At 47.3% G+C, this 26,897-nt stretch overlaps 1 protein-coding gene across 1 annotated transcript in view; it reads left to right on the forward strand.

Moving 5' to 3' along the window:
• Positions 1 to 4,661: 4,661 nt before the first annotated feature.
• The window catches only part of LOC122391921, a 68,432-nt gene continuing 46,196 nt past the window's right edge, over positions 4,662 to 26,897 (forward strand). The window contains exon 1 of the mRNA XM_043386262.1: positions 4,662 to 4,814. The gene's annotated coding sequence lies outside the window, so the exon portion shown is untranslated. The remainder of the gene's footprint in view (positions 4,815 to 26,897) is intronic.

Raw genomic sequence — 26,897 nt, forward strand, 5'->3', positions numbered from 1 at the left:
AAACCCCATGTTAAAGGTGGGATAGTCCCTTTAATGCTAAAGCCTATGAATATCGGCATGCATTCTCTAAGCGACAATGCCCGCCACCAAAACATCAGTCCCCGGCGAAGCAGACTTGACCACCCCTTCGTGTTTCCACCCGCATTTGTAGCACCGTCATTTTAGGACCTGCGGGCCACCCCTCACAGTTCGCCGTTTGTCGGGCGGAGATATGGTAACCCAGCTCCGATCCTGTGCTGGCCCGCCCTCCTCACCCCCCGCCCCGCCCCCGCCCCCTGCCCCGCGGCGCTCGGGGCGGCCACCCCATAGCTAGAGCACAACGGTCGGCTGACCCAGATGGCCGCCCCGCCCCACCCCGCCCCGCCCCGGCGGGTCGGCAGGGTGTGGTCAGCCCCCACTGAACCCCCCCCCCCCCTCCCTCTCGGTCAGCCCAGAGCTAGCGGCGGCCGCCTGCCGCTCAGAGTCGTATTTCACTATCAAGGTTGCTCGGACGCGTGTCAGCCACGGGGAAGTGAGGTCGGCGACGGGCGCAGAGCTGCGTGGGTCGAGGCTCTACAGTGCGGCCTGTCCCTGTGCGTGATTGATGAAGAGGAGGTATTCGGTACTCGGAAGCTCTTACTCATGGGAGCAGATATATCCCCCGTTGGTGATGCCAGTGTCCTGTTCGTTGTCCTCAGCGGATAACGTCCCCTGACCGGCTCCGTCGGTCCGTCTATGGTCAGCTGCTATCATTCCGTCTGTGGTCGCTGGTCAGCTCCGTGTCGGTCCGTCTATGGTCACTGGTCAGTTCCATGTCGGTCCGTCTGTGGTCACTGGTGTCTGTCCGTCTGTGATCGGCTGGTAATGGTCCGTCTGTGATCAGCTGCTTCAGTCCGTCTGTGGTTAGCTGGTGTCGGTCCGCCTGTGGTCGGTCCGTCGGTCCACCTTTGGTCCGTCCGTCTGTGATCAGTCCGTCTGGTCTGTGGTCAGTCCGTTTGTGGCCTGCCGATGTCGGCCCGTCTGTGGTCAGTCCGTCTGTGGTCACTGGTCAGCTGGAGTCTGTTCGTAGGTCCGTATGTGGTCGGTCCGTCTGTGGTCTGTGGTCCCAGTCCGTCTGTGGTCTGCCGACCCCGATGGTCGCCACCGAGGTGACCGGATGACGCCGCTGGATTGGCGCTGTTAAAATTACGCCACCTCCTGGCGCCGTTAGTAGATCAAGGCTCAGTCATCAGCGCGGTATGTGGACGCCTGGATCAGATCGGCACAAACCACGGCCGGCCAACATCATAAACACCGAGCTAAATACTCAGATGTCCGATATTCCCACACATTATATCGGAACTGTGCCAGCAGATCGATAGCATAGCTCAGTAAATTGGCCGCCGCTAAAACCGGTTGGTGGTAACTCAGTCACAAACAGGCATGTGCACTGTGCAGGGGGCGGCCGGGGGAGGCGTTCTCATTCTAACTTCTAACTCAGCAGTCAGCTCATGAAACTTTAAATGGCAAACGGCGGAAATAGGCCACCTGTTGAAAATGTCACTGAAAAACCAAGTACGATAATATACCTTTTTTTGGTCTTTTTTAATTAATTTCTCCGATATTATGAGCATAACGTCAATTTTACCACGTTTATTGAAACTGGACCGGCAGCTACTGCGCCGCTGCAGCTGGGCTGATGTGTATAGTCGACTACAGAATGATGTTCCACTTTTCACAGGCAATTATTTGCCTGGAGTGGTAGGCTGTGCCGCATCACACGGGCTGAGTTCACAAATTATAGCTTTGTCCCAATGCTCACAATCGACACGCTTGCGTGATAAACGGCACAACTTGGCGCTCCAGTCAACTGATAGCTTCTGAGGAGTGGAACATCATTCTGTAGTCGACTATACCTACCAATGAGACACTGAAACTGACTGGCCACTTCCGAAACAGGTTACCGGCCACTCAATCACCCTGGACTCGGCCTCGGAGAGGCAGCCCCTATGGTGTTCAAATCTTCCATTGAATAGACAAAGCAATGTGCATTTACTCCGATAAGGAGCATGTGTTCAAGTAATTACAATTCGGCTGTCCTGAAGGCAGGCTGGATGAACCAAACTGTACGTGTAGTCTCAAAGTTTCTGCCCCTTCAAGTATAGGTATTTGTTTTGTCGCGTTAGGCTTTTCAGTAAAGAACGCATGGAATGTTATTTTTCGTCTTGACCCAGGCAGCGGACACTTCTTAGCCTCTTTTATACTACCTATCGGGCAGGAAACGCATAGCTCTTTTATAAGCCCTACATATAACAGCAGAACGTTTCACCGATGCGGCATCACATACCGGCGGTGACGGCTCGGTCCGATACTGTGGTGGCGGGCGACACCTGGCGGGCAGTGGTACTCCTGACTCGAGCGCCACCTTCACATGAAGCACAGCACTCTGATGCTCCATGCTGAACTACTGCACGATCAGCAAACTCGACCCTAGCTGGGGTCGAGCCTGGGAAAACAAGTATGGCTTAGTTGCGCTCAGGGAATACTTCTATGGACCTGCAGGTCCAAAGCTCATCCGAGATCCATGAGCTCCGTGCGGTAACAGAGCCCGGTCCTCACACCTCAATTTTGACTAAAACAGAATACCTACGTGCTTGTTTGTTTGTTTTGTATGGCTCAGTTCTCTCAGTCTAACGAGACTTTTTCAGGGTCTGAAGGATATTAGGATTTCATGGGTAAAAAAAAAAATCATCTGGGCGGTCACTCTGGTGGGCCACCGGGGCTGAGTCCGTCACGATGGACAGGTCACCCAGCCCGCAATAACAGTCAGTCCACTGCACTTGAGCCTGCTCCTGAGGAGAAAAAGCAGCTTCTTACATCAGAGGAAGGTGACAGTACCGTCCGACCCCGATCAGGACGTTAGAGACGTGGAGGAGGAGGATTTGTCATTTGGGCGTCCTTATAGAAAAAGGAACGGCGCGTATATACTGTATATCTGGGCTCAGCGAGTTACTTCATGAGAATGTTGTATCGATTAGTTCGCTGGCAGTGGCGCTGCTGCCAGAAGAGACGATCGCAGAGGACGCACTGGTCGCGAGCCACCCAGCTTTTGCTTGTTATGAACGACGCACTTTGTGTGGTATTGCGTTGTCTGCATTTTGAGATTGTCATGCAAGGTTTAGAAAACCGTTCATACATCACATATCATATATGATATGCACGATGCACGATGCATACATACGAGCATGGGTGACATACGAGCATATGCATGCGCGATGCATGCATATGCTCGTATGCACGAATAAATGCATGAAAAGATGGCGAGGCTCAGCGCCGCCTTTTCCTGGATGCTTGCAGAAAGCTACACTTGATAACCTTACACCCTCCCCTCCCCATACACACACGCACACGAAGGCCCGGCGCGTGTTGAGACGATAAATTATAATTTAACAGTTTCAGAAGCGTTTAACTTATGCTATCTCTGAAGCGATTGATAAATAAATCAAATGTTTTGAGGAAGGTGAGACACTGCTCTAAATGCTGAGCAAAAACAGAAGCGGTCGGGCACACTTGCTTCTTAGTTATTCAGTAGCTGGAGGATTGATCAATAAGTATCAAGCGTTCGTGGAAATTTGTTAGCTATAAAGCAATACTGCGGTAACGTCTGAACAAAGTTTGTGCATGAGCGTGAATCATTGAAACGCGCCGCTCGCGCACCGCTCTGAACCCGTCGTCGGAAAGAAAAAAGTGGGTGCAGTTCTGCGCGGAGCAGCCAAAGTGTCTCGGCTGATCTAGCCGCCAGCCTGCCGCGGGATAGTTGGAACGATGGGCGGCTTCCGGGTATAGGGCCTGCAGGTACCAGCAGCTGTGGGAGGCGTTTATCTGATACATGATGATGGTCAGAGCGCCTCCGTGCCGAGAATTTGTCCGCATAGAGTAGGGACAGGGAAAGAATGAGTGCTTGAAGATATGGCCCGAGATAAAACTTAGCAAATGACATCCCATGAACGTGTAGCGCGATGTGCCGCGTTTTCGTATCTGTGAAAATGGAAAGAATTAGACGAACGTAGCGATACGTCGGGCTGCACGTGGGAATAAGCCATCCCTCGATCATCCCTCAGGGGTATACTGAATAACCGGTTCCCAGAAGCACGGTATCAGGCCAGGTCAACCACTCGCAGCGCACGGCTCGACTGGGCTCCACCGGGCATAGGGCGCAGGGGGGATTACACGTCATGACAAGGCTGCCAGCTTCACATTCCACGGAGCTGACATTTCGGCCAGCCCACCCAGTGAAATCGCTTCACGTGATGATGAGAACTGACACACAGGATTTAAGGGATAATTGGAAACAGACCTGCAGTGCGAGCACTGTCGCTTCAGGTGCAGAGAATATCGGCACCCCATTAGAAAATGACTGTCATCCTGTGCAAAAATTGCAGCGCTCTTCCAGAGTTGGCATATGCGAAAATTTATTATGTTTATTTTTTATGCCTGTCTATGAAGAACGATGAATCACATGAAAGTTTTATATACCAAAATAAGTTCAGGAAAATTGGAAACTTCTTTGAAAATGTGGTGTTAGGTTAAGTTCGGTGCGTACCGCCCCGGCAAGCTGCCTGGGAGCGCCCGTGCGCAGCCCCGAGACCCGTGCGTCGCCCGGGGCGGGACGTGACCGGTCGGTCGCGCGGCGCGCGGCCCGCGCCAGTGGGCTGGCGGAGTGTGCGGGACGCGGGCGGAGTGAGCGTGACGGACTCGGACTCTGAGACGGACCGATCGCAGACGGACTGGACGGGGCCCGTCTGCAGGAGACGACTACACGTGTGCCGGTGCGTCTACATTAGACTTCACTCCAAGTAAGTCCCACTACTTGCGATTACAGAAAATCATCGCCAGGCAACTTCATAGTCCCGTGCAGCTCCGACTCTTCTGTTCTGTCCGTCGGCCAGCTGCAATAATCTCCTGTTATTGTCTGACGCAGCCTCCCGAACCCTGTGCGCCAGTGACCGCTCCTTGCCCTCGACCTCGTCCGTGCCCTCGACGACACCCGCTGTCCGCTAACCTTTAGCGTCTTTGGCCTGTCAGTTACGGGTCATCGCTCGACGATTACCCAGGCTCGGGAGGGATCTGGACGGGATCTGGGCAAATTTTAGACTGACGGAGGGCGATCCACGCAGGAACTAAATGAGAGTTCTATGACATCTTGGATATGATGGGATCCAGATTGGATCCTGGTGATTGGGCATAGACCATGGAATATCTATGAGCTCTGAGCTAAATTCAGAGACCCCGGACGCTCCTGATCGAAGGCAGCTGGCCAGGCTCGGTACATTGTTACGTGGCGTTCTACCCCAGGCCCGGGTGTTGACCCTCAGCTCCTCACGGGATTGTCTCAGCTACGGTGTTAGAGAGCAGCAGATTAGGAACAGACTTCCCGCGAGACGTGAGCGGAGTGTCAGCGGCCACCAGTTCCGGGGGTGACGATGGAGTGGGCCGCTTTTCCCAGCGCCTCTCACTCCGTCACCAAGACCATCACCTTCTCTCACAGCTCTGAGGCACTCAGCCGCCTTTGTCCGCGCTTCTTGCTTATATTACGGTAATGATGCCGGCAACTGAGACGAGCTCATATTTCATCGTGCGCTCATTTTTCATTCTGCTAAGTTGGCGGACCGGCTCACCTGACCGTGGTAATTTTCAAAGGCACAGCCGAGCGCTCATCGCACAAATGAATAGCCGTCAGGGTATAACTGGGCGCGTCCTCACTCAATCCAGAACACCTCACATTGGTGATCACTTTGACAAATAATAAGGCATCGTTTTCATTAGCTCAGTTACTTTGTGTCATTTTGGATATGAGGATAAAGTGAAATAAATTGGTGGTATGAGCACCACTTAGGCTAGTTATCCTGTATGAAACCACATCACTAATCGCGTGGTTAGAAATACACCAGGCTTCGAACGTGTGCTAAAAGCTGACACGTGGGCAGCGGCTTTCAAGAAGCTCGAGCTCAGCTCCCCTGGGAGGAACACGACATTACTAAGGTCTCCCATTATAGCGAATAGATAAAGGATGCCACGAATAGCTGCCGATTTGAAGTAGTTTCCTTCGCTGCATGAAATGGACAATATTATCCTGATGAAGATCGATGTCCCATTGTGCTGACATTTGTTGAGGGAGCGCGAATAGCCTTATGCGCTCGACCAAGATGGGGTTATTTATGGATTTCAATGAAATGTTGATGCTATATTGGGGATGCCAAAGATTAGACTCTGTCTTTGTCATTGGTTAAAACCTCCACGCTTTAGATCCACAGCATGTGGTGGCTACCAGCTCCGCGCTGAGGCAGTTTTAAACGACAGGGTGGAAGACGTGTAAAAGCACTAAGAAGAAAATGTGTGTTTGCCTAATTTTCAAGCTAAGTATTGACGCATTGTGTCAGAGACAGCCAACGGTCAAAGGTTTATCAATGTCACGCCTTTCAGATGTCAAGAACGGCAAAAATGATGCCGAAGCAGTTGCGCTGGAGCTAGAGTAGCCTTGCTCGCGTTGTTCAATAGACCACGTGAATTGAAGGGTGCCGATTGCTGTACTCGTCAGTCCCCAGTGTGACGCTGCTTCCCCAGACAGCAGCGTTACCCAGCACGTAGTGACTGGGAATGGCCCTTAGCTGATACCTACCTTTCAGTCCTCCACGTAAGCTGTACGCTTGCAAAAAAGCCGAAAATCCACTGGTCAGAAGACAGCTACTGGCCCTTCTCGGACACGTCGTTAGCCCACTATCGGAGCCCACCTTGTCATGTTTAACGACTGACAGATGAGCTGTCAGAGGTCATCTGTCAAAGACAACTGGGCTGCCAAGCCGCCGCGCGGCCGGCCGAGACACCGCTAACAGGACAGGCGGTCCACCCGGGTCATGTGACGTGACCCGGTCAGCCAACAGCCGGTCGCGTTTCCGTCAGAAGACGGACAGACTGACGCCGCGCTATGCGCGTCTTTGTGATATTGCGTCCGCGGACGGTGCCACCGGCGACGTTGGTGGGCACGAGCGGTAGTGACGGCGACGACGCGCGACGACAGCGACGCAGCGGCGGCGGTAGCGGCGGCGGCAGCGGTGGCGGCAGTGTCGGCGGCGGCGATATCCCGCAGTCCCGTGTCGGTCGGCTGGCGGTGAGGGCAGGCGCGCGCGGCTAAAAATACGGCCGCTGGGCGAGCTGCAGTGAGAGTAACCCTGCGGGATTAGCCCCTGATATCTGACCACACCTGTGACTGTGACCATCTCGAGATCCGGGATATTCGTGTGGAGAGGTGGCTGCGTTGGAAGGCGTTTGACATTGCAGACTGCTCCGTCGGAACGAATACCGACCTCACTGAGACACATCCAGAACATTCAAACGGATCCAAACGGTTGAAAAAGGTAGGTGCATCGACTTATATGGATCTCTCTCAAATAATTGCATGCCTGAAGGTGTAGCATGGCATTGCTTGTGTGAAATGCTAGGATGGTCTAAACTTTTCCGCGTCATAATGGTATCATTGCATTGCAAAGATGTGTTTATTTGACCGTTGACTGTTTTGAATAGGTTTTACTCTTTTTTACATAGCGCGGCATTTCTTTTTGTATTACAAATGCTTGGACGCTTAATTGAAAAGTTCACAAAAATGGCGTACAAGAATGCTGAAAGCAATTGCAGTAAACAAATGGGGCCTTGAGCCAATGACCAAGTGTTCTCACTTCTCATTACTAAATGACGATAAGCCCTTAGTGGGAAATTATGGATATTATCATAACCTATATGTTGTCATTGATGCCAAGCTTTCTTTACATATGAAATTCCAAATAACAAACTATCACATTATCTGTAAGTAATATAGATTTTGTGAAGGTGATGGTTTTGCAAATGAATCAATGGAAGGAGACTGCTACTCGGGCGTTTGGCACAGTGCTGCTGCAAGTACTGACGTTTCAGTGAGGTCTATTATTAATCCTGCGTTACGCTGCTACTTTGGTTGTTGCTCGGTCGACCGAGACAGGAATGACGGACATGCGCGCCTTATGAATCATTTCCGCTCCGTGAGGCCGGGACCTCAATAAATCAAGCACACTACAAAGGCTCTGAGTGTGCCCCATCTCCAGCAATGCATGCAGCAGCTAATAGATTGATGTGGCACACCAATTATTTTTCCGAAAATATGAATTCGTACTTCCTTCATTTCGATGTCAACTTAGTGCATTTAACCCATCTAGGGAAAAAAATAATTGACACTTCCTTTAGCTCGATGTCAACCAAAGACATTTCACCTATGTCATTATCCTCGTCGATCCATGGATTGTTCACCAAAGAATTTGATTTATACCAAAGGCACCCATTTTAGGCACCCATTCCACTCTGTAGATGGTCGTCGTAGTTGTTCTTTTGTCTCAGTTTAACCCGCGCCCTGCTGGGGGGGGGTGTTTGAACACCCCCCCCCCTGTGGTTTTTCGCGAGGTCAGGTCACCAGGTCACTTGAAGTGACCTCACCTCATAAAAACTTTCAATGTCTGTCATAGCTACACCGAGTGACCGATCGCTTTGAAACTTTCAGCGATTGCTAAGAGCAATAGCATGTACAAAATGTATATCTCAGAATTTTAATATCGATGACCTAAGGTCAGGTCAATTTTGCGACCTCCCCATTATAAGTCAATGGGAGAAAATTGAAATGCGCCTCTTTTGGACGAAAGACATTATAAACACTCCCAAACACTGAATTACAAGTGGTTTAGACACACTGAACATGAAAATGGTGTCCGTGACCCCTATTTATGCCCTGAGGTCATCTTAGGTCACGAATGGTATCTAACAGTTTTTCGCAAGTAACTTTTGATAGAGGCATGCTAGAGCAATGAAAACGCCTTAGATGTGTTCAGCTCGACGATACGGATCGACTGATATGCAACATGACCCTTTCCGGTCAGGTCATGACCTTGACCTGAGGTCAAATTTTCAAGTTGACCTTTCAAGGTCATATTATAGTTCATTCGATGCGTCTTGACGAGAGGAACACGATGCCGGTAAAAGTAAGCTCGTACAAGGCTTGGGTCAAAAGTTATTGCAGAAAAACTGTTTCCGAAAAAATCGGCTATTTTTGCCGTTTTTGCCCCCTGCAGGCAAAACCGTTGACGTTAGGTCAAATCTGAGAGAATTACTCAGAAAGGGCGTTAATAGGGCTATCGAATGCGCTTTTCCGCGGCGCTGTAGCTCTATTGGTTCCCGAGTTATGCGTTGGCTTCTTGGAAATTTTCGACATTCGACCTGGAAATCGGCGAAATTTTGCCTTCAATGACCTCTGGTGACCTGACCTTTGACCTGACCAAAAAATTGACCGAAGTGATTTCCTCATTATTTTTGACGCTCTTTCGAACGCCGCCTTCTGCGTATCGCTACGTGGCCCAGGAGCCGAGTTAGAAGGGGGGGTGTTCAAACACCCCCCCCCCCCAGCAGGGCGTGGAAATCCAGGACCCCCAGCCGGGCGCGGGTTAATTAAAGCCAAAACGGGGAGAGTTTGTCAATCAGTCACGGAATCGTACACACAAGGAAGAACAGTATAATAATTAATATTTATCTTCCTCGCCTCATGGCCCTTAGTTCAGTTCTCCTTCTCCCTCTTCCGTAGTGGCGGAACATCTTCAATTAAAGGGCGGGGGGGGGGGCACTGCCGACTTTTGGTCTCGTTCTTTCCATGCAACGCCCATAGGGCTAATGCTAAAATGCAAAATCAAAGGGGCCCCGGTGCCCCGGTGCCCTCCCCGTTCCACCGCTTATGTTCCTGCCATCATTCTTATCCCTCTCCCTCTCCTTTCCCTCTCCTTCTCTCTCTCTCTCTCTCTCTCTCTCTCTCTCTCTCTCTCTCTCTCTCTCTCTCTCTCTCTCTCTCTCTCTCTCTCTCTCTCTCTCTCTCTCTCTCTCTCTCTCTCTCTCTTCTTTTTCTTCCTATCTTTCACCTCTCTCCCTTTTCCAATAGAGCGTGCACCTGGTCCTCCCACCTGTATCCGTTCGCCCACCTGACCCCCGTTTCCTTTCAGTGCGGTGCCCGCCGGGCGGGCGACCCTCAGCTGTCTCTCGCTGGCAGGCCGCCAGCGGGGTCAAATAGCGGGGCGGCCCGGCCGTGGCCTGGGGGCAGACCGCGGCCGCGGGGTTGGACGTCGGCGGCCGCGGCTCGGCGGAGATGTTGTGTCAGGATAAGGGCTGTTCTGACAGCTGCTGCCGCTAACTGCTAACTGACAGCAGGGCGCCGCACAGCACAGGGTCACCGAGGCGCGCTGGGTTAGTGGTTGTGGACACACGCACGCATTTTAGAGCGTGCAACATAATTCAATTGAAAGATTAAAGGACTTTTATAATGAATTATATAGCCCTCGCCCTGGCAGGGCATTTTTCATAACACGGCCTGGCAGGGGGGGGGGGGGGTCGATGCGACCCCCCCCCTCGCGATTGGCTCCTATGGCACCTAGAAACACCAAATTTGGTAGGTAGGTGGACCCCCTGGAGTTCTCGCCCCTGTGCAAATTTGGTTGCTCTAGGTCAATATTTAGGGGGGTTTTGGGGGGTATAAATGTAAAAATTTCGCTAAAAAACGGTCAAAAGTTTTTCGCTTATAACTTTTGATCTAATTAAGATAGAGCAAAAAGAAAAGCACCAGTGAACTCAGCACGTCAAGGCGCGTCGAATGATATACTTTTTAACTTGCTTAAGTGTACTTAAAGTTTTTCTTAACCCGGCAGTTGCTGGGGTATTTCGCCACCCACCGTTTGCTGGGGGGGGGGGGCGTTAAACGCCCCCAGCTGATAACTCGAGAACCAATAGGCGCAGCGAAACGCACTAGGCGGCAAACGAAAGAGCGCGACGAGACGCTTCAGATGAGTACTTTAAAGTTGAATTTTGAGGTCACAGGTCGGGTCAAGGTCAGGTCAAACACCTGAAATCGGGCTTTCAGTAGCATGGACTTCAGGACTTCGCAATGGGCGCCTCTCGCCATAAACTCTGTCAAAACGGTGCACAATCCATCTTATAAGGCCTACAAGAGTGTCAGCTCCATGTAGGGGTCAGTCAAGCATAGGTCAGGGTCAAGGTCAGGTCAACCGGGTAGGCACATATCCCCGAAAATCAAAACTGATATTCGCAGCCTGTGACACATGTTTTATAGGTAATTTGGGGTGTAGAACACGATGGTGACATTCATTTTATTATATGTGTACGTGTTTGGCTCAAAAAGTTCAATTTAAGAAATTCATGTATAATGGTCGTGAAGTAGTCACGAAAAATTGCCAAGATTCAGTTCAATATTATGGAAAATGCGGAACGATAATCAATAATCGAAGATAGCCATTTGATTGCCCATGGTATTGGCAGTCTAATGGCGTTTACGGCATGTCTGTATGTCTATTCTGCGATTTTATATGATTTTTTGAACATATGCCGTTTTTGGTCAAAAACTCAGAAATCATGACGTCACTAAAACCTCGATATCTCAAAAATTTTCCGACCGATTTTTTTGAAACTTTGTCACAATAAACTTCAATCAATTCCCTACAGGTACCCGCCATTTTTATGCTATGGCCCGGTGAAAAAAGTGGGGGCGTTTAACGCCCCCCCCCCCCAGCAACTCGCGGGTTAAATTTTAAGTAAACTTAAATTAATAAATTAAGTTCAAGTTAACCAAATTGCATCATATCGCATATCATTAGATTCGGCTGATCACCAGGAACACAATGATACCATTTTTTAAGCTCTAGCGTCATTATGTGCCAAGTTATTGGCAATAACGTCATTTGACCTCAGTTGACCTCATTTGACCTGACCCATGGATAAGTACACCAAACAAAGAAGCACCAAGTGACCTGCTGTTAAGTACCGTGGTTTCAAAGCACAAAAGTGATAGAACGAAGCGGATATCTCCAGTATTTTCCGAATTTAGTATTTTCCCATAGGCTTAACATTACGACGTAATGACCTCTAACTGACCTCAGGTCAGTGACCTAAAAAAAGCCGGACTATATGTTATACAACTCGGTGAACTTAGCACATCCTGAAAGTTTGAAGGAAATCAGTCCAAAACTGTGAGTTGGACAGGTGCATAAAGAAAATTGAAATTTGACCATGACCTTGTACCGGTTTTTCTGACCTGGTGACCTGACCCAAGGTCACCCGGACCTGAAATTTTTAGGTCATATGTAAAAAGGTTGCCCCATAGGCTGTGCCAAATTTGGCGGCGCTGCGCGCCGCCGTTTTTACGCTATCTTCGAAAAACCTTAGGGGGGGGTCGCATCGACCCCCCTGCCAGAGCGAGGGATAGACCATTCCCGGGATACCTGTAATGCAGAACACATTGTTAATTATCAGGTAATATCAGGTGTCAGAAGCGATATTGTTTTAGTCCATTTCACAATTCAGACTGATTATTTAATTACGTCAGCTGGTACAGGGTCGACCGCTATACACTTCGACCGCTATAAATGTCCCGTCTAGTTGATATAAAGCAAGTTAATTAACTCGATGTCTCCTATTTATTTGGGTAACACACGTACTATGTTATCTAAGCGACTCACTCTAAAACAGACGGCCATATTTCTGTGGCCTGTTGACCTCCCAACTGTTGGTGGTGTGGTTGTTGGCACCGCGCGCCGGTCTGGCTCTTTGTTAACCGGGCAGCGCGTTCCGCTCCTACCTGAGCCGCCAGTCATATGACGGAGTCCCCAGTCGAGCGCACACAATACCATCGATGAACGGCTGTTTTTCCGCTTCCAGAAAGAACGGTCAACAAGAGGCAAACATTTTTTATCATTTCCCTCGGCAGACATTTTACCGGAGTGAGCCGCCGGATGGATTCGAATTCGTTTTTCTGCAATAGTATGTTTGCTTGACTTGATTACGTTTGGACTTGTTTGGAGCTTCAAATATCCCGACCATATTTCAGTAGATTAAACCCAGAGTTTGCTCCCATTGAGAGCATATGCCTCAATTTCAGAGATATTGCCGAGCGTGGGCGGGTGTACTGAAAAAGGACGTCTAGAAGGTCACAGAGATGACATTTGTTTGGCGTATTTGAAACCGCCTCGGCCTCTAAACCCGCGTCCTATACATGTAGATTTTCAATGAAGGGGAGACTCCAGCGTTAGCCTCGCAGTTGTTCCTACGTGCACTATTATCCTCATTTTTTACTACTCCACCCTATTAAAGTTACGGTAATGCACATCTGGTGCACATCATTGAGCACATCTTTTAAAACGGCTAATGCTGTATTTATTCATTCAGGTTTTTTTGTGATTTGCGAACCGATAATCACAGCTTAACTTGTATATGCATACAACTTGTATACTCGTATGCTTGAGTATCTATATGCATCATGATATCGACCATACACAACGGAGTTGTCGATCCTGCTTTGTACGAACTACGAAATGCCTACGTCCTCATTCGTAGAAGTAATCGATCAGTCCACATCAGCAGTGCACTTCCATGTCAGTTTCACAACAGCTAGAACAAGATTCATGACAGTGTATTAGCTACTTACCAATGAGTGCCAGGTCATAATATGTCATTTCAATTCGATGAGGAATGCCATCAAAAACGGATGAACGTCAGGGCAGCACGCTTTGTCAGTTTGTCTGTACGCTTGCCTCTGTGACCATTCAATTTCTGAAAGTTTGATTCGCGTATGCTAAAACCTCACTCTGAAACCCTGTACCGTGTCTCTGCTGCTTCCTGTGCCCACTGCCCACCCCTTCACCCCTCTTCCCGCTGACATGTCGCGCTCACAACTGCTCCGTTGGGGGTCTTAGGGGGAGGGGAGGGGCAGGAGGGGGTCCACACCTGCCGACGTATCGCGTGACCCCATTGACGAGCGCTCGAGTCGTGCGCTCTGTTTGCCAATGCTATTACGGCAGCGACATGTTGACACGAGCCATTAGAGACAGCCGGCAGGTCTCATGAAGTCGATCCTCGCGGACTAGGGAAGCGGTGGTGGTCGGCTGTAGGCTCCTTCACTGGACTGAGGAGCAGTCGAGAGCTGAGGGAAGGGAGAGGAAGAGCGACGAGTGACTAAGAGGATAGGTGATAGCAGAGAGAAATGTAACGAGAGGTGAATTGTTACAGTGGTGTAGGTGACGGATAATATGTGAAGCACGCATAGTTGCATGGGCGAAAAAAAGAGTTTTGCACCAGATAATAACTTCCACAGTCGTATACCTCTCAAATGCATACAAATCACAGTCCTCCTTGGTAATAAAAAAGTGCATAGATCGATGATGACACCGTTGTTACGTAAGCGGAAAGGTTGACGGGCTGCTATGACAGAACACTAGCCACAAAGACTGACACAGACGGCATTCACGTTCACATGGCTGCAGCTATAGTTGTCACTGAAGAGTTATTCGGCGCTGCGGAACCCAGCCCGGCGTCGGGGAGGAAGGCTTTGATGTGATTTTGTGGACGGCTTTGAGGCTAATGGGTGCGCCGGCTTCGGTTTCCGGCTGACTGGTCTGTGGCGCGCCCGTAGCCCCGACGGCACAGCAGCGCATCGACATCGCCGCGCTGCGCCGCGCTGCGCCGCTCCTGGGTGCGTTGGAGACAGTACATAAACTATAGCTGTATAGACAGTACATAAACTATAGCTGTATAGATACCCTCCAATAAACAAAACATATCATCGACGAAGCGATGGCGCTGCTGCTTAGAATACCTACATTCTTTTCTCAGGTGGTCAGGCCGCTCACTCATCTTGGTCATTCTATTTAAAACAGCTGCTATAGTGACGGGCCTCTAGCCTTTATATTCGATGCAGTCGTATAATGCCACAGAACATATTCAAATTGTACCAGATCGCAATTAGTTAGACAGGGAAGCATTGATCCCAATTGGATAAAGATCCGTCTTTTTCATGCATCGATCGCACATGGGCTATATGACATCGACGCTTCACTAATGACAGATCTCTATGCACACAAAAAAACTAAATATTGTGCTTGCAATAGGCCAGACTAGAATTTCATAAACACTTCCGGTTACCAAACAACTAGAATAAAGTCCAAGAAATATTTATGTCATAATGAGACAAGTAGCTAAAAGGGGTGGCATTCGGATAGAAAAAGTGACGTTATAGGTTCCCGAGCACACAATCCACCCCTCACTGTTACCGGTCCTTGTTTCACCATCGTTTTTAATTAATTTAAGAGCATTAGTGTGTTGACCGGCACAAGTCTTCAATGACAGTTTCGTGCGAATATTCTTAGCATACCTATGGCATTTTTGGCATTTTGAATTTTTCGGTTCAGGAAAGTCTAAAAATACGCCTGCGTGACTGAATAACAGGTTCTAGTCTATCTAACCAGGTTGTCATCCTGTTATTCCTAGCGGACATGACTCTAAAATAGAACAGGGTAGGATTTTTGGCGTCAACCGGCTTGGGACATGTGCAGACACAGGACATTTCGTCTAACAATCAATTATTAATTTTGATAACATAACAATCAATAACAATCATGCAGTCGATCAAAGAACTCTGTGGAAAGCTTTAGACACCGATGGATTCGGGCTTGTATAACGAACACAAAATTGAATTCCGGCCGGGATCACTTTTTCATATGTTTTCTGTCGCGGCTCCCTTTTGACGGACCACCATTCTCTCCGCCGCTGCGGGGAGAGATGTCCCGTGAATCCCCTCAGTGCAGTGGTGGGCGTCCCACCTTCCTCCACTGCAGGATCTACATATATCTGTCCGCCCTGGCCGGCACTCGGCACTCGGCACTCGGCACTCGGCACTCGGCAGCCGCCAGCAGATGGCTGCGTGATGCCACCGTAAATGTCACTCCTGCTTACATTATGATCCGTTCGTGGAATGGCTCGAATGGCGAGGAACATTTTGTGCAGGCGCCAGCTGCCAAAAGCCACCTATATCCATGGGATATTGACGCATGAAAATTTGGACGATGGCTTGGGCGCTTGGTCGCAACATAACACTTGTTAATTCAGTTAACTGAATGACTGATTGGTTGCTACGGTTAACTAATTAACGTTTTACTTATTTATTGGCCTTGCCATCTTATGCTGCCGCTTCAGACACAGCAAATGGTGAATGCAGTTCGAGGCAGACTGCATCATGTTTCATGGTGCTGTTATTTGTGCAAAAAAAAGAATCCGTCATGAAGGTGTTGAGTGACATCGGTATGAGGTAAACAGACATTTAATGTTGTCAATGCTTTCACTCGTTGGTATAATTAGCAAATACGTACTGCAATATGTTCGTAATTAATATGCATATTTCTCTTATTTTTCCATCGTTTTTAGGGTGGTTCTCGACGCGAAAGTGAACACGCATGCATCCAGCGCTCTCCATACCACAGTTAACTGGGCATTAAGCACCGCCTCGACTGAAAAGTACAGCTCTGCCAGTTCTATTTGAAGCCTGTTTATAAATTCACGGTCACAGCCATACACAGGTCTACCGGGCTGTGCATAACGTCAGCTCACACACGCGGCGGCAGTGTAACTTGTTCAGTCTGTTGTCAACATCCGGGTCCTTCTGATGACAGTTGTGTTTAGGTTCAAACTGATGCGATCACCCTACGCCCCGAGGTGTGTTAAAAGCCAGTGGGTGCTTTAGTGGCGACTTAACCCGCGCCCTGCTGGGGGGGGGGGTGTTTGAACACCCCCCCTTGTGGTTTTTCGCGAATATCTAAAAAACGGCGGCGCTCCGCGCCGCCGTTTTTGGTACACCTTATCATACATCAATTCTACACATGTTGTGAAAATTTCAGACCAAGGTCATTCAAGGTCAGGTCACCAGGTCACTTGAAGTGACCTCACCTCATAAAAACTTTCAATGTCTGTCATAGCTACACCGAGTGACCGATCGCTTTGAAACTTTCAGCGATTGCTAAGAGCAATAGCATGTACAAAATGTATATCTCAGAATTTTGATATCGATGACCTAAGGTCAGGTCAATTTTGCGACCTCCCCATTATAAGTCAATGGGAGAAAATTGAAATGCGCCTCTTTTGGATGAAAGACATTTTAAACACTCCCAAACACCGAATTACAAGTGGTTTAGACACAACGAACTTGAAAATGGTGTCCGTGACCCTTGTTTATGCCCTGAGGTCATCTTAGGTCACGAATGGTATCTAACAGTTTTTCGCAAATAACTTTTGATAGAGGCATGCTAGAGCGCTGAAAACGCCTTAGATGTGTTCAGCTCGACGATACGGATCGACTGATATGCAACATGACCCTTTCCGGTCAGGTCATGACCTTGACCTGAGGTCAAATTTTCAAGTTGACCTTTCAAGGTCAAGTCATAGTTCATTCGATGCGTCTTGACGAGAGGAACACGATGCCGGTAAAAATAAGCTCGTACAAGGCTTGGGTCAAAAGTTATTGCAGAAAAACTGTTTCCGAAAAAATCGGCTATTTTTGCAGTTTTTGCCCCCTGCAGGCAAAACCGTTGACGTTAGGTCAAATCTGAGAGAATTACTCAGAAAGGGCGTTAATAGGGCTATCGAATGCGCTTTTCCGCGGCGCTGTAGCTCTATTGGTTCCCGAGTTATGCGTTGGCTTCTTGGAAATTTTCGACATTCGACCTGGAAATCGGCGAAATTTTGCCTTCAATGACCTCTGGTGACCTGACCTTTGACCTGACCAAAAAATTGACCGAAGTGATTTCGTCATTATTTTTGACGCTCTTTCGAACGCCGCCTTCCGCGTATCGCTACGTGGCCCAGGAGCCGAGTTACAAGGGGGGGTGTTCAAACACCCCCCCCCCCCCAGCAGGGCGTGGAAATCCAGGACCCCCAGCAGGGCGCGGGTTAAAACGCAGCGCAACTGGCCTTTGAAGCATACATTGGTAAAGCTCTGCCCCTCCCTTCTCTATGTTGATGGTTCACACTGAAATGTGTGCAGTTGGGCTATGGGAACCGGTGTTAACCCGCGCACCGACGGGGGGGCGGATATCCGCCCCCCCTGAGGTTTTTCGCGAATAGCGGGAAAACCGCGGCGCGTAGCGCCGCGAAATTTGGTATGACTATAACCTCATCAATTTTACACATGGTGTGCAAATTTGAATCTCCTACCTTTTAAGGTCAGGTCACCAGGTCACTTTGAATGACCCAACCTCAAGTCACTTTTTTGCAACTTTGTCACCGTGCCAGAGCTACAGTAGATGTCGGAGGCCTTTGAAAGTCGCAGGATATTATTAGATCATTAGTAGCTACAATTTGTATATCTCGGAATTTTGATATCGGTGACCTAAGGTCAGGTCAATTTCGCGACCTCCCCATTATAAGTCAATGGGGGAAAAATCAACTCCCTGTTTTTACCACTAAAACGGGTCGGAATGGCCCCATATACCATACATGACTTCATATACGATCAACCTTCACTACCTTGAGGTCTGTTTTGCTGTTGGGCAGCTGTAAGGTCATGTGACGTCATCAAAGGTCACCAAAGGTTTTTGGCCAATAACTCCGTACAGTAACAAGATACAGACGCGTGGATGGTCTCATTGTGTTCAGCTCGTCAAGACGCATCGAATGATATACATGATGACCTCGAGGTCACGTGACCTGAGGTCAACCTTTGACCTTGACCTTTCGAGGTCAGCATATATATCATTCGATGCGGATTGACGAGAGGATCACGATGATGCCCTTAGTTTGTTCCTATCTTGACTAATTCGAAAGTTATTCGAGAAAAACTCTCTCCATATCTAGCGCCGCCATTTTGACTTTTTCGACCCCTGTGACGTCATCTTTGACCTGACCTGAAAATGACCTAAGTAAAAATTGTAGATCTTGGCCGTGCGTATCCGATGCCGTTTACCGCTTGTCGCTATCTTGCTTCGTTCTCGAGATCTCAGGGGGGGCGGTCATCCCCCCCCCCCCGTCGGTGCGAAGTTGGCGGAGACCCCCGTCGGTGCGCGGGTTAAACAAATGATAAGAACCTTTATCTTGCATTCTTTGTTTGGCTATATTGTTTTTGTAATGTAAACAAACACATTTTACTGGCAAACATCGACACTTTGCTACCAATATCAACATAGTCTAGCGATTCAGAGTCAAAGTATACAAAAATAACAGACATTTGTTCTGGAATAAGCCAAAAATCTTACTGCATTTTCAATGGATATACATCTGAGCGCCTGCTGGATGCTTTGATAAGCTATGTAGATGGCATCGACTCGCAACAGCGACAGTAGCCGTCAACACCATCAAATAAATGTTGTCTCATCAAGACACGGTAGGTACTGTAGGTAAGTATCAAAATAGTGACGGCACTTACAAAGTGGTCTGATGAGATAAACGGGGTAGTTTTATCTGAAATGGGGCTAAAGTTGTAAGAATTAAAAGCCGCATCTTCATGATGGCCTACCTGTCCTCTTGAGTCCCGCCAATTCGCCCATGAATGGAGAGCAACGAAACTTTTTTGGCTGAGAGCTTTGGTGCCAATAATGACCAGATTGGTGACATTTCAGCCGTGAAGGTCATCGCGCATGCGCAGTGACATGTATACTGGGATATACAAAAATACTCAAAGCCTATAAAATCTGACTGAAATGCAATCCATGAAAGCTTCCATACAAACACCAAAGTGTATTTTTTCGTTTGTTTAGGACGTAAAATGGCTAAAAGTATTGACACGTTTAATTATCAACACCACTCGCCCTTAACTTCAGCTTCTTCTGCCCCTTGCCCACTGCTCTTAGGTCTTAAGTTGCCATTTCCTTTGAAGATATAGAACTTGTAGCACCTGTTGCGAATCGATAAACAGTAGAGGAAGACCTTGCAGCATTATCTGAAGCGACATCTCTAAAAAAATTCGCCGTATGGTGTGTTTTAGAGAGGTGCTTGCCTATGTCATTGTGCTTAGGGGTCGGATTCTAATTCATCGGGCGATTTATCAAACTTTGAGTGAGGATCTACGGTCATTGAGGTCGCCAACGATTCGAAGAATGTTAACGCTCAACCACAGAGCCATTTGAAGGCATAATGTTGTTTGTGAGCCACAAAAAATGGCTTTAACTGACCCAGCAACCATGTATACTACAGTATACATGACTAGTCCTAGGCACAGTCCGTTGTATACTGACGTTTACATTTCTCCGTCGTGCAGGATCCCGTTGGTCACTCGGGTGTACATTTATTTTTTCAGAGGTCAATTCCTTTGAATAATTGTAGTGCTACTTCTTAAGCACGTCCCAAAATTTTTCGGGCCAAGGACATTTGTATACCTTAGTATACATGAACTTTAATTCTTTCTGGAAAAGTTCCAAACACACAATTTTGTTTACAAAACCTGCAAGCAATGATCAACAACGAATGGTTATGTTAGCAAAACAACAGTTTTCGATGAGTCATTCTCTTAAAAAGAAATAACAGGAAAATAATTAGGAGACGTACCTCTATGCTGCGACCGCCGGGATACCGGGAAGATTGAAACGCTGAGGCGTCAACAAATTCAACTTGAGGATATAAATTCAGCCACCAGGTGGCGGACCATGGCATGAAGAATGCAACGCATGGCCATGAAATAGCCTAGCCATTAGTGAATTCCGTAGAGATCGACTTAAGACGATGTATACCCTAGTATACAAAAAGAACCAAGAGGCTATTGTCCTTAGTGGTAAACACTATGCAAGCTGATGCTAAATGCAATAATAAACCTAATAAATTGATCAATTCAAGCGTTTTGGTCAAGAAGTTGCCCTGGCATTATGGCCTACACGGCATAGACAGTCTTAACACGTGTACGTCGTTTGCTGTAAGTGCTAAACGACTCTCAGTATGCCGAGATGAGCTATCTGTCGTCATCAGTATCGCATCATGACAGAAACCAATGAAGGTCCAGCTGCACTTTCACGAGACTGTAGAGATGGGCCTGATTGATAGATTGCATGTGTTCTAATGCAGCGACTACACGCGACGCCGATCATCGCTCAAATCTCGCCGGCATAAGCGATCGGAAACAACTTGGCTGTATGCTGACGGTCTGAGAGAATATCCGTCAAAATGCCGAGAGTATAAATTGCATCTCAATAAATGTAGTTAATCACGACATGAAAGCCCCTACGTAGAATGGGTGGTTTTGAAGTGTGATTGCAAGGGAGTAAAACATTGACGCTCAATCTTGGGGGATTTCATAACAACCCTTTTGACTGTCATTTCATAGCACTGTTCACATTTGCTGTTCGCATCAATTGAGCGGATGCATCATCAGAATCGCATCATATACCTACATAACATACACCTACATACGAGTGCATCTACCGGTCGCCCCCTGACCCATCGTCTGACACCATTGTTTCGGTAATCGATGGCCATTGGCCCACTGAGGCGCTCGTTACCGGCGGTCAGCACCAGAGGCCGATTTCCGCGGCCGTCTGAGGGCAGACTCTCGATCATCGCCCTGCAGAGCCGCCGTGATGGGATTGATCAGCTCTCTCTCCCCGAACAGTCGGCCGCGGATCCCGCCCCGAGGCGGCGGCGGCGCTGAATACCGGGTGGTGGTAGCGGAGATTTGTACTGTTTCTGAAGGCTCTGGATAGGTAGGGTAAGGCATTTTTTAGCATCACTGAAGTTAATTGTGTGAATAGGATAAACCTGCGTACCGACGGGGATCAGGGTCAATTGACAACACAGACGGGGGGAGGTGGATCTTCTTTATCCACCCTCCCCCTACTTCCTACACTGAAAACAATTTAACCCAAGGCTGGCGAGTAAACCGGTGTTTTACGGGTACAGGGACCCGCAGTTGCTACTGTACACATATATTACCAATTTAGAATTGCGCTATTATTTGCTAAGTGCTGGCCATTGGAGAAAGGAAATGTAGTGCAAAGTATGGAGGAATAACACATGTTTGCTCCTAGGACGTATGTTTTGTATAATTCCTCTTACCGCAACAGATATTCTTCCAAAACTACAATCGTGCTATTTTTCCGCGCCGGTTGCCTCCCCAGAGCCCGTCCTTGGTATCGCCTATAGTTTCCGTTCCCGCTACGTGAATGAAAGTCACGTGACTACTACAGGTTTGCGCTCAGTACTAACACACCTAGCCCGAGGGCCGGTCCGTAGCGGGGAGGGGTAGAACGCCAGAGCTCCAGCGCAGTGGAGGTGGTGGTGGCCCGTATCATAAAGAGGCAACCGTAAGCAGAACTACAATTGCCGCAGTATAAGATTATGATCAAGTTTTCTTTAGATGTATTGATTGACAAGAAATTGCAATGCTTATCCGATATAATAAAACGGTGTCCAAGGCCTTGGAAGAACTATAAAACATATTCAGCAACGTATAAATTTCTGATACAGGACATGACCTTTCACCTTGCCTCCGGGGAGGACCGCTCAGGAAGCCACATACCGAACGAATCGAGGCCTCGCAGCGCGGCGGCAGAGGAGGTGGATAAACCATCGCCAGATCTTTCGGTTACTATGTTTCCAGAAGAAGGAGGGGGGGGGGGTGGAGGGTAAGGGCTGTTTTCAACCCATTCACCAATCCTTTCCTTATTAACTTATAGCTTACCGAAAAATGCAACACAATGGTGGCCGTCACGAGATGTTGCGAAGAGTGCCTCAGCCACACCGGTTTTGAGTAAACTTTAAGCATTGGAATTCAGGCCAGTGATCCTGAAGCATTATTTTATTTTTGTCGTGCATAAGCTGGGATGACGTGGTTCAAGTTAATTGCGAAGAAACGGTTTTAGTTTCAGAACATTTATGAGGCTAGTCGCGCCAAATAGTATACGTTTGTTGCAAAATGTCAAATAGAATGTTGACGTGCTATCCAGATGATGGAATTTATTTGACACAAGAAGTCAAAAAGTGGCATCGTTAGTCATCCTGCATACCTATAAATCGATTCGTCATCTTGGTTTGAGCTCAATAGTTCTTTTCTCGGATGATCGGTTTCGTTTTCTTTCTTTTTTTTTGGGGGGGGGGGGACAGATTATGAGCCAGTAACCACCCTCCCCAGCCCCCCAAACAACAATTGTTGACAAATACTGTGATGGCCTAAAAAAATGCCCTCAATTGTGTTACGTAGGGGAAAATGAGGTAAGTTGAGCCGCTTTTTGTTTTCGTAAGCTACAGGCTAACCTGATCATTTTTCTGCGTTTACGGGTTGGACGGACAGATTGGTGATTTGCGCATGTAATGGTGGCCAGAAATGTTTCATACCGCTTATTTTTGTACTGAAAAGGCTACGTCAAAAATCATCTTGCACGTTGCTCATCTTACCCCATGGGCGGGGTAAGCTGAGACACGTCGTGGGGAAAGTTGAGCATGGATAGAAAAAGCGAACCTTTTCTTTTCCCGGGCGCGGCGAAGAGTGGGCTCTTTTATTTACTCCATGGCATTAGATACTTATGGCAAAGTTTTTTTCCTCCATCAAAAAGTGACTGTTTTAAGCCTTCCAATAGCTCGTCAATTTTCTATCACGGAAGAAATCATTTTATCCTTCAGATAATCTGCAAATCACTTACAACTTGTGTAATCAACAAAGAAAAACAATTTGCTACCATTTTTATTCAGCAGAAACAAGCGCAGCTCAGTTTGGTTTTCGACAGCGGAGACAACAATGGCTTATCCGGCTCATCTTCCCCCAGGTGAAAATGGCTCATCTTGCCCCACCCATGGCCATTTTCGATTAATGACACCCGCTAAGGAAAATAACCATGCACCGCAGATAACAACCATCTCATTTTAAAGGCAAAACATGTCTTAGTTATCAGGGGCGATACCACATGTTACCGGGTGCTGAGCGTGAGAACGTTGCCGTCTCACGTGAAAGACTGCAGCATCGTAAGCGAACGGCACATGGAAGCTCAACTCAATTAGCGCCATAGGAGCTGAGAAACAAATGGTGGCTAAACTTGCCCCTTGGCTCATCTTACCTCACTCTCCCCTATTTGGGGCTCTCAACTTTGATTTGTTAAAATTGTTTGTCTGTTCGTTATAAAAGCTGTCAAATTTGCCGTATCATTAAACTTTTATTGAGTTTGTATTTCACACTTATCTAAAATGAACAATTTTGTCACTGGCTTCTTTTATGAATGGAATTGGATGGACGCATGAATGACGAATGAATAGCTCCATTTGAGCATCAGCTTAAATCAATCCTAAAATTTAATCTACCAGTCTGCAACGAAAAGGTTGAAAAACCAGTGCAAGTTAGGTGCAGTTTCTAATCTATGCCGTTTTTTTATTAAGTGTCTCATAGCTCCTTAATCTTGAGCCGCTTCTCTTACGATTCATTTTATGTGGTGCTTACATTGTTCAAGAAGTAGTATTCGAGCTCGTTGGTCTTAAAAACTGCTATCGAAGTAAATTTAAGTGTTTCGGGCTTCGGCACTTAAAAACCAATCGATATTTAACCCTCACCCACTTAGGCATTTCTTTTCAGCGTCTTATATGTAGCGGAGGGGCGTAGAAACCCTCAGCCATTCATGAATAGCCAGAGCTTCGCTGAAAAATAAAAAAGAGCGAGCTGCTCGTGACGAGAGAAATCCGATGATTTGAGGGCCCTGGTCATCGCTGACGAGAGAAAGCCAATTATTTTTATGTCCTGGTCAATGCTGAGATCCTAGGTCACTGGTTGACCTCCCAGATCAGGTTAATAACCCAAAAGCACGGAAAATTGGGTCCTGCTAGAATTTCTACAAGTGAAGTTTGCTGGGACTTGGCTTGCTTCTGACTAGTGGTGTCAGTTTCAGAAAATGTTTGTCCAATGTCCGTCCAATTTCCAATGCTTACGTCGATTGTCCGTCCAAAAATGTCCAAGCCAGCCATTTGTCCAAAGATGTCCGAAACCTACGCAATAGTTTACACTCAACACTGTTATTTAATTTGTTTTAAATGTACTATTACCAGAATATTTGTATGTTGGTGACCTTAAGCCCTAGTGTAAAGACGAAGAAACCAGACTGACCTCCAGATGATGTTGAAGACGATGCTGTAGTCGACGATGATGAGAAGAAGATGACGAAGAGAAGTTGTGCACCACAACTTCTCTTCGTCATCTTCTTCTCATCATCGTCGACTACAGCATCGTCTTCAACATCATCTGGAGGTCAGTCTGGTTTCTTCGTCTTTACACTATGGCTTAAGGTCACCAACATACAAATATTCAAGTAGAAACAATGCCCTACATCCAAGAGGCGTTCCGACAATTAAACAAGTACTATTACCAGCTTTAATGTGTTAATCATCTCAAAAGCTGAGCTTTCTATTCGCCAATCAGTGTTAAACACGATTGCTTTATAAAAATGCTGAGGTGTAGCAAGTGATTGTCCAAAGATGTCCAACGCCTGCCGTCATTGTCCAACCGAATTCCGAGTTGGACATTGGACAAAATCGGAATTCCGAAGATTCAAGTTCCGATTGACACCAGTACTTCTGACTCCGAATTTGCACTTGCTTTGATCAAAGATGATGTATCAAAGCATTTGGGGTAGGACGGGTCACGCACGATCACCCATTAGGCGTTCTGCCGGCTATCCATAGAATGTTAACCAGCACTTACAGCCTTGCAACATATTGCATAGGCACTATAACTGATACCTAAGTATGCCTAGTTTTCAAATGCTAAAATGAGTGCTAAATTTCAAACCAACACTTCCTAAAAACCACAGTAAAAAGGTGTAAATTTAAGGAAGTTAACCGAGATCATTTCAAGTAAATGACCTTAACCTGAGTTTCACGTGACCTTGGCACCCACAACAATCAATGAGACAAACATTAGATAGTATATTTCACATGTTGTCACGTTGCTAATCACGAAACGACTATAGAAACACACAGATGTGCGCTGACTTTCAATTGCTATTCTGGCCTGACATGATCTTGAGAAAAATAATCACAGGTGAAAGGTAATTTGGTTCAGGGATATAAAATTCTCAGACAAGATGCAAAAATGATCAGGGCTATTTAATTTTCCGGGAAGTTGTAAAATTGATTAACTCCAGGGCACCAAAGAATCGTCGCAATCCTTCGCTTTGCCGCGATTTATTGGTGAAAAACAGGGGGTGCGGTCTACCTACCTCTACTTATATGTGTGGTGAGGGCTAATATTCATTTTATCTGTGTTATTAATATGCAACAATTACTACATGAACTGAGACCAGTCCATATGGGTACGTTTTTCTCACGGACAATGACAATATAAAAACAATGCGAATAAAACCAAACGTTTCGGACAACAACGTGCCTTCGTCAGTGGAGAAAAATAAGTGTATAGGTTTAACATCGATGAGAACTATATGCGGCACCGTCTCGGTCTGGCCAGCCGGGTTGTCGATAAAATACACAAATGTTTATAAGCTTCCATGATGTGCTTAAAAAAACTGCTGAAAATATATCTCTAAAAATAAAACAAAAATAACTACTTCATCGATTTTATCGAAAGAAAACATATATGCCTAATTACTTATTTCTTGCCACTGACGGAGGCACTTTTTTGTGCGAAACGTCTGTTTTATTCGTATTATTATTGTATTGTCATTCCCTGTGAGAAAAAAGGATAACTCATCAGTTAGTAACCATAACAGCGAAACGGCTTAATGTAACACAATTCACATGTGTATACGAAACCTATAAGTCCCTAAAAATAATCCTATTTACAAATTTTAAACAGATACAGCTTATACAGCTTAGGATTATAATTTTTTTCTGCATTAAGATAATATTCATTTATCTCCACAGAATATGGTAAATTAGTGCTGCTGAAGTTCGCTTTCGAAGCGTCTCCTCCAGGAATTCCACAGCTCTCGTGCCATTTTGGATCACGGAACATGGCTGGGCGCAGGACAGGCCGTCTGCGAGCTTGGACGGACCACGTGACCACCTCCTCCCCTCCCCCTCACTCCCGTCCCCTTCCCCAGCAGGGCGTCCGATCTAACCGCGCCCCAGGCAGT

Source organism: Amphibalanus amphitrite, unplaced genomic scaffold (genome assembly GCF_019059575.1).
Source record: "Amphibalanus amphitrite isolate SeventyFive unplaced genomic scaffold, NRLGWU_Aamphi_draft 000461F_arrow, whole genome shotgun sequence".
NCBI classification, from domain to species: Eukaryota; Metazoa; Arthropoda; class Thecostraca; order Balanomorpha; family Balanidae; genus Amphibalanus; species Amphibalanus amphitrite.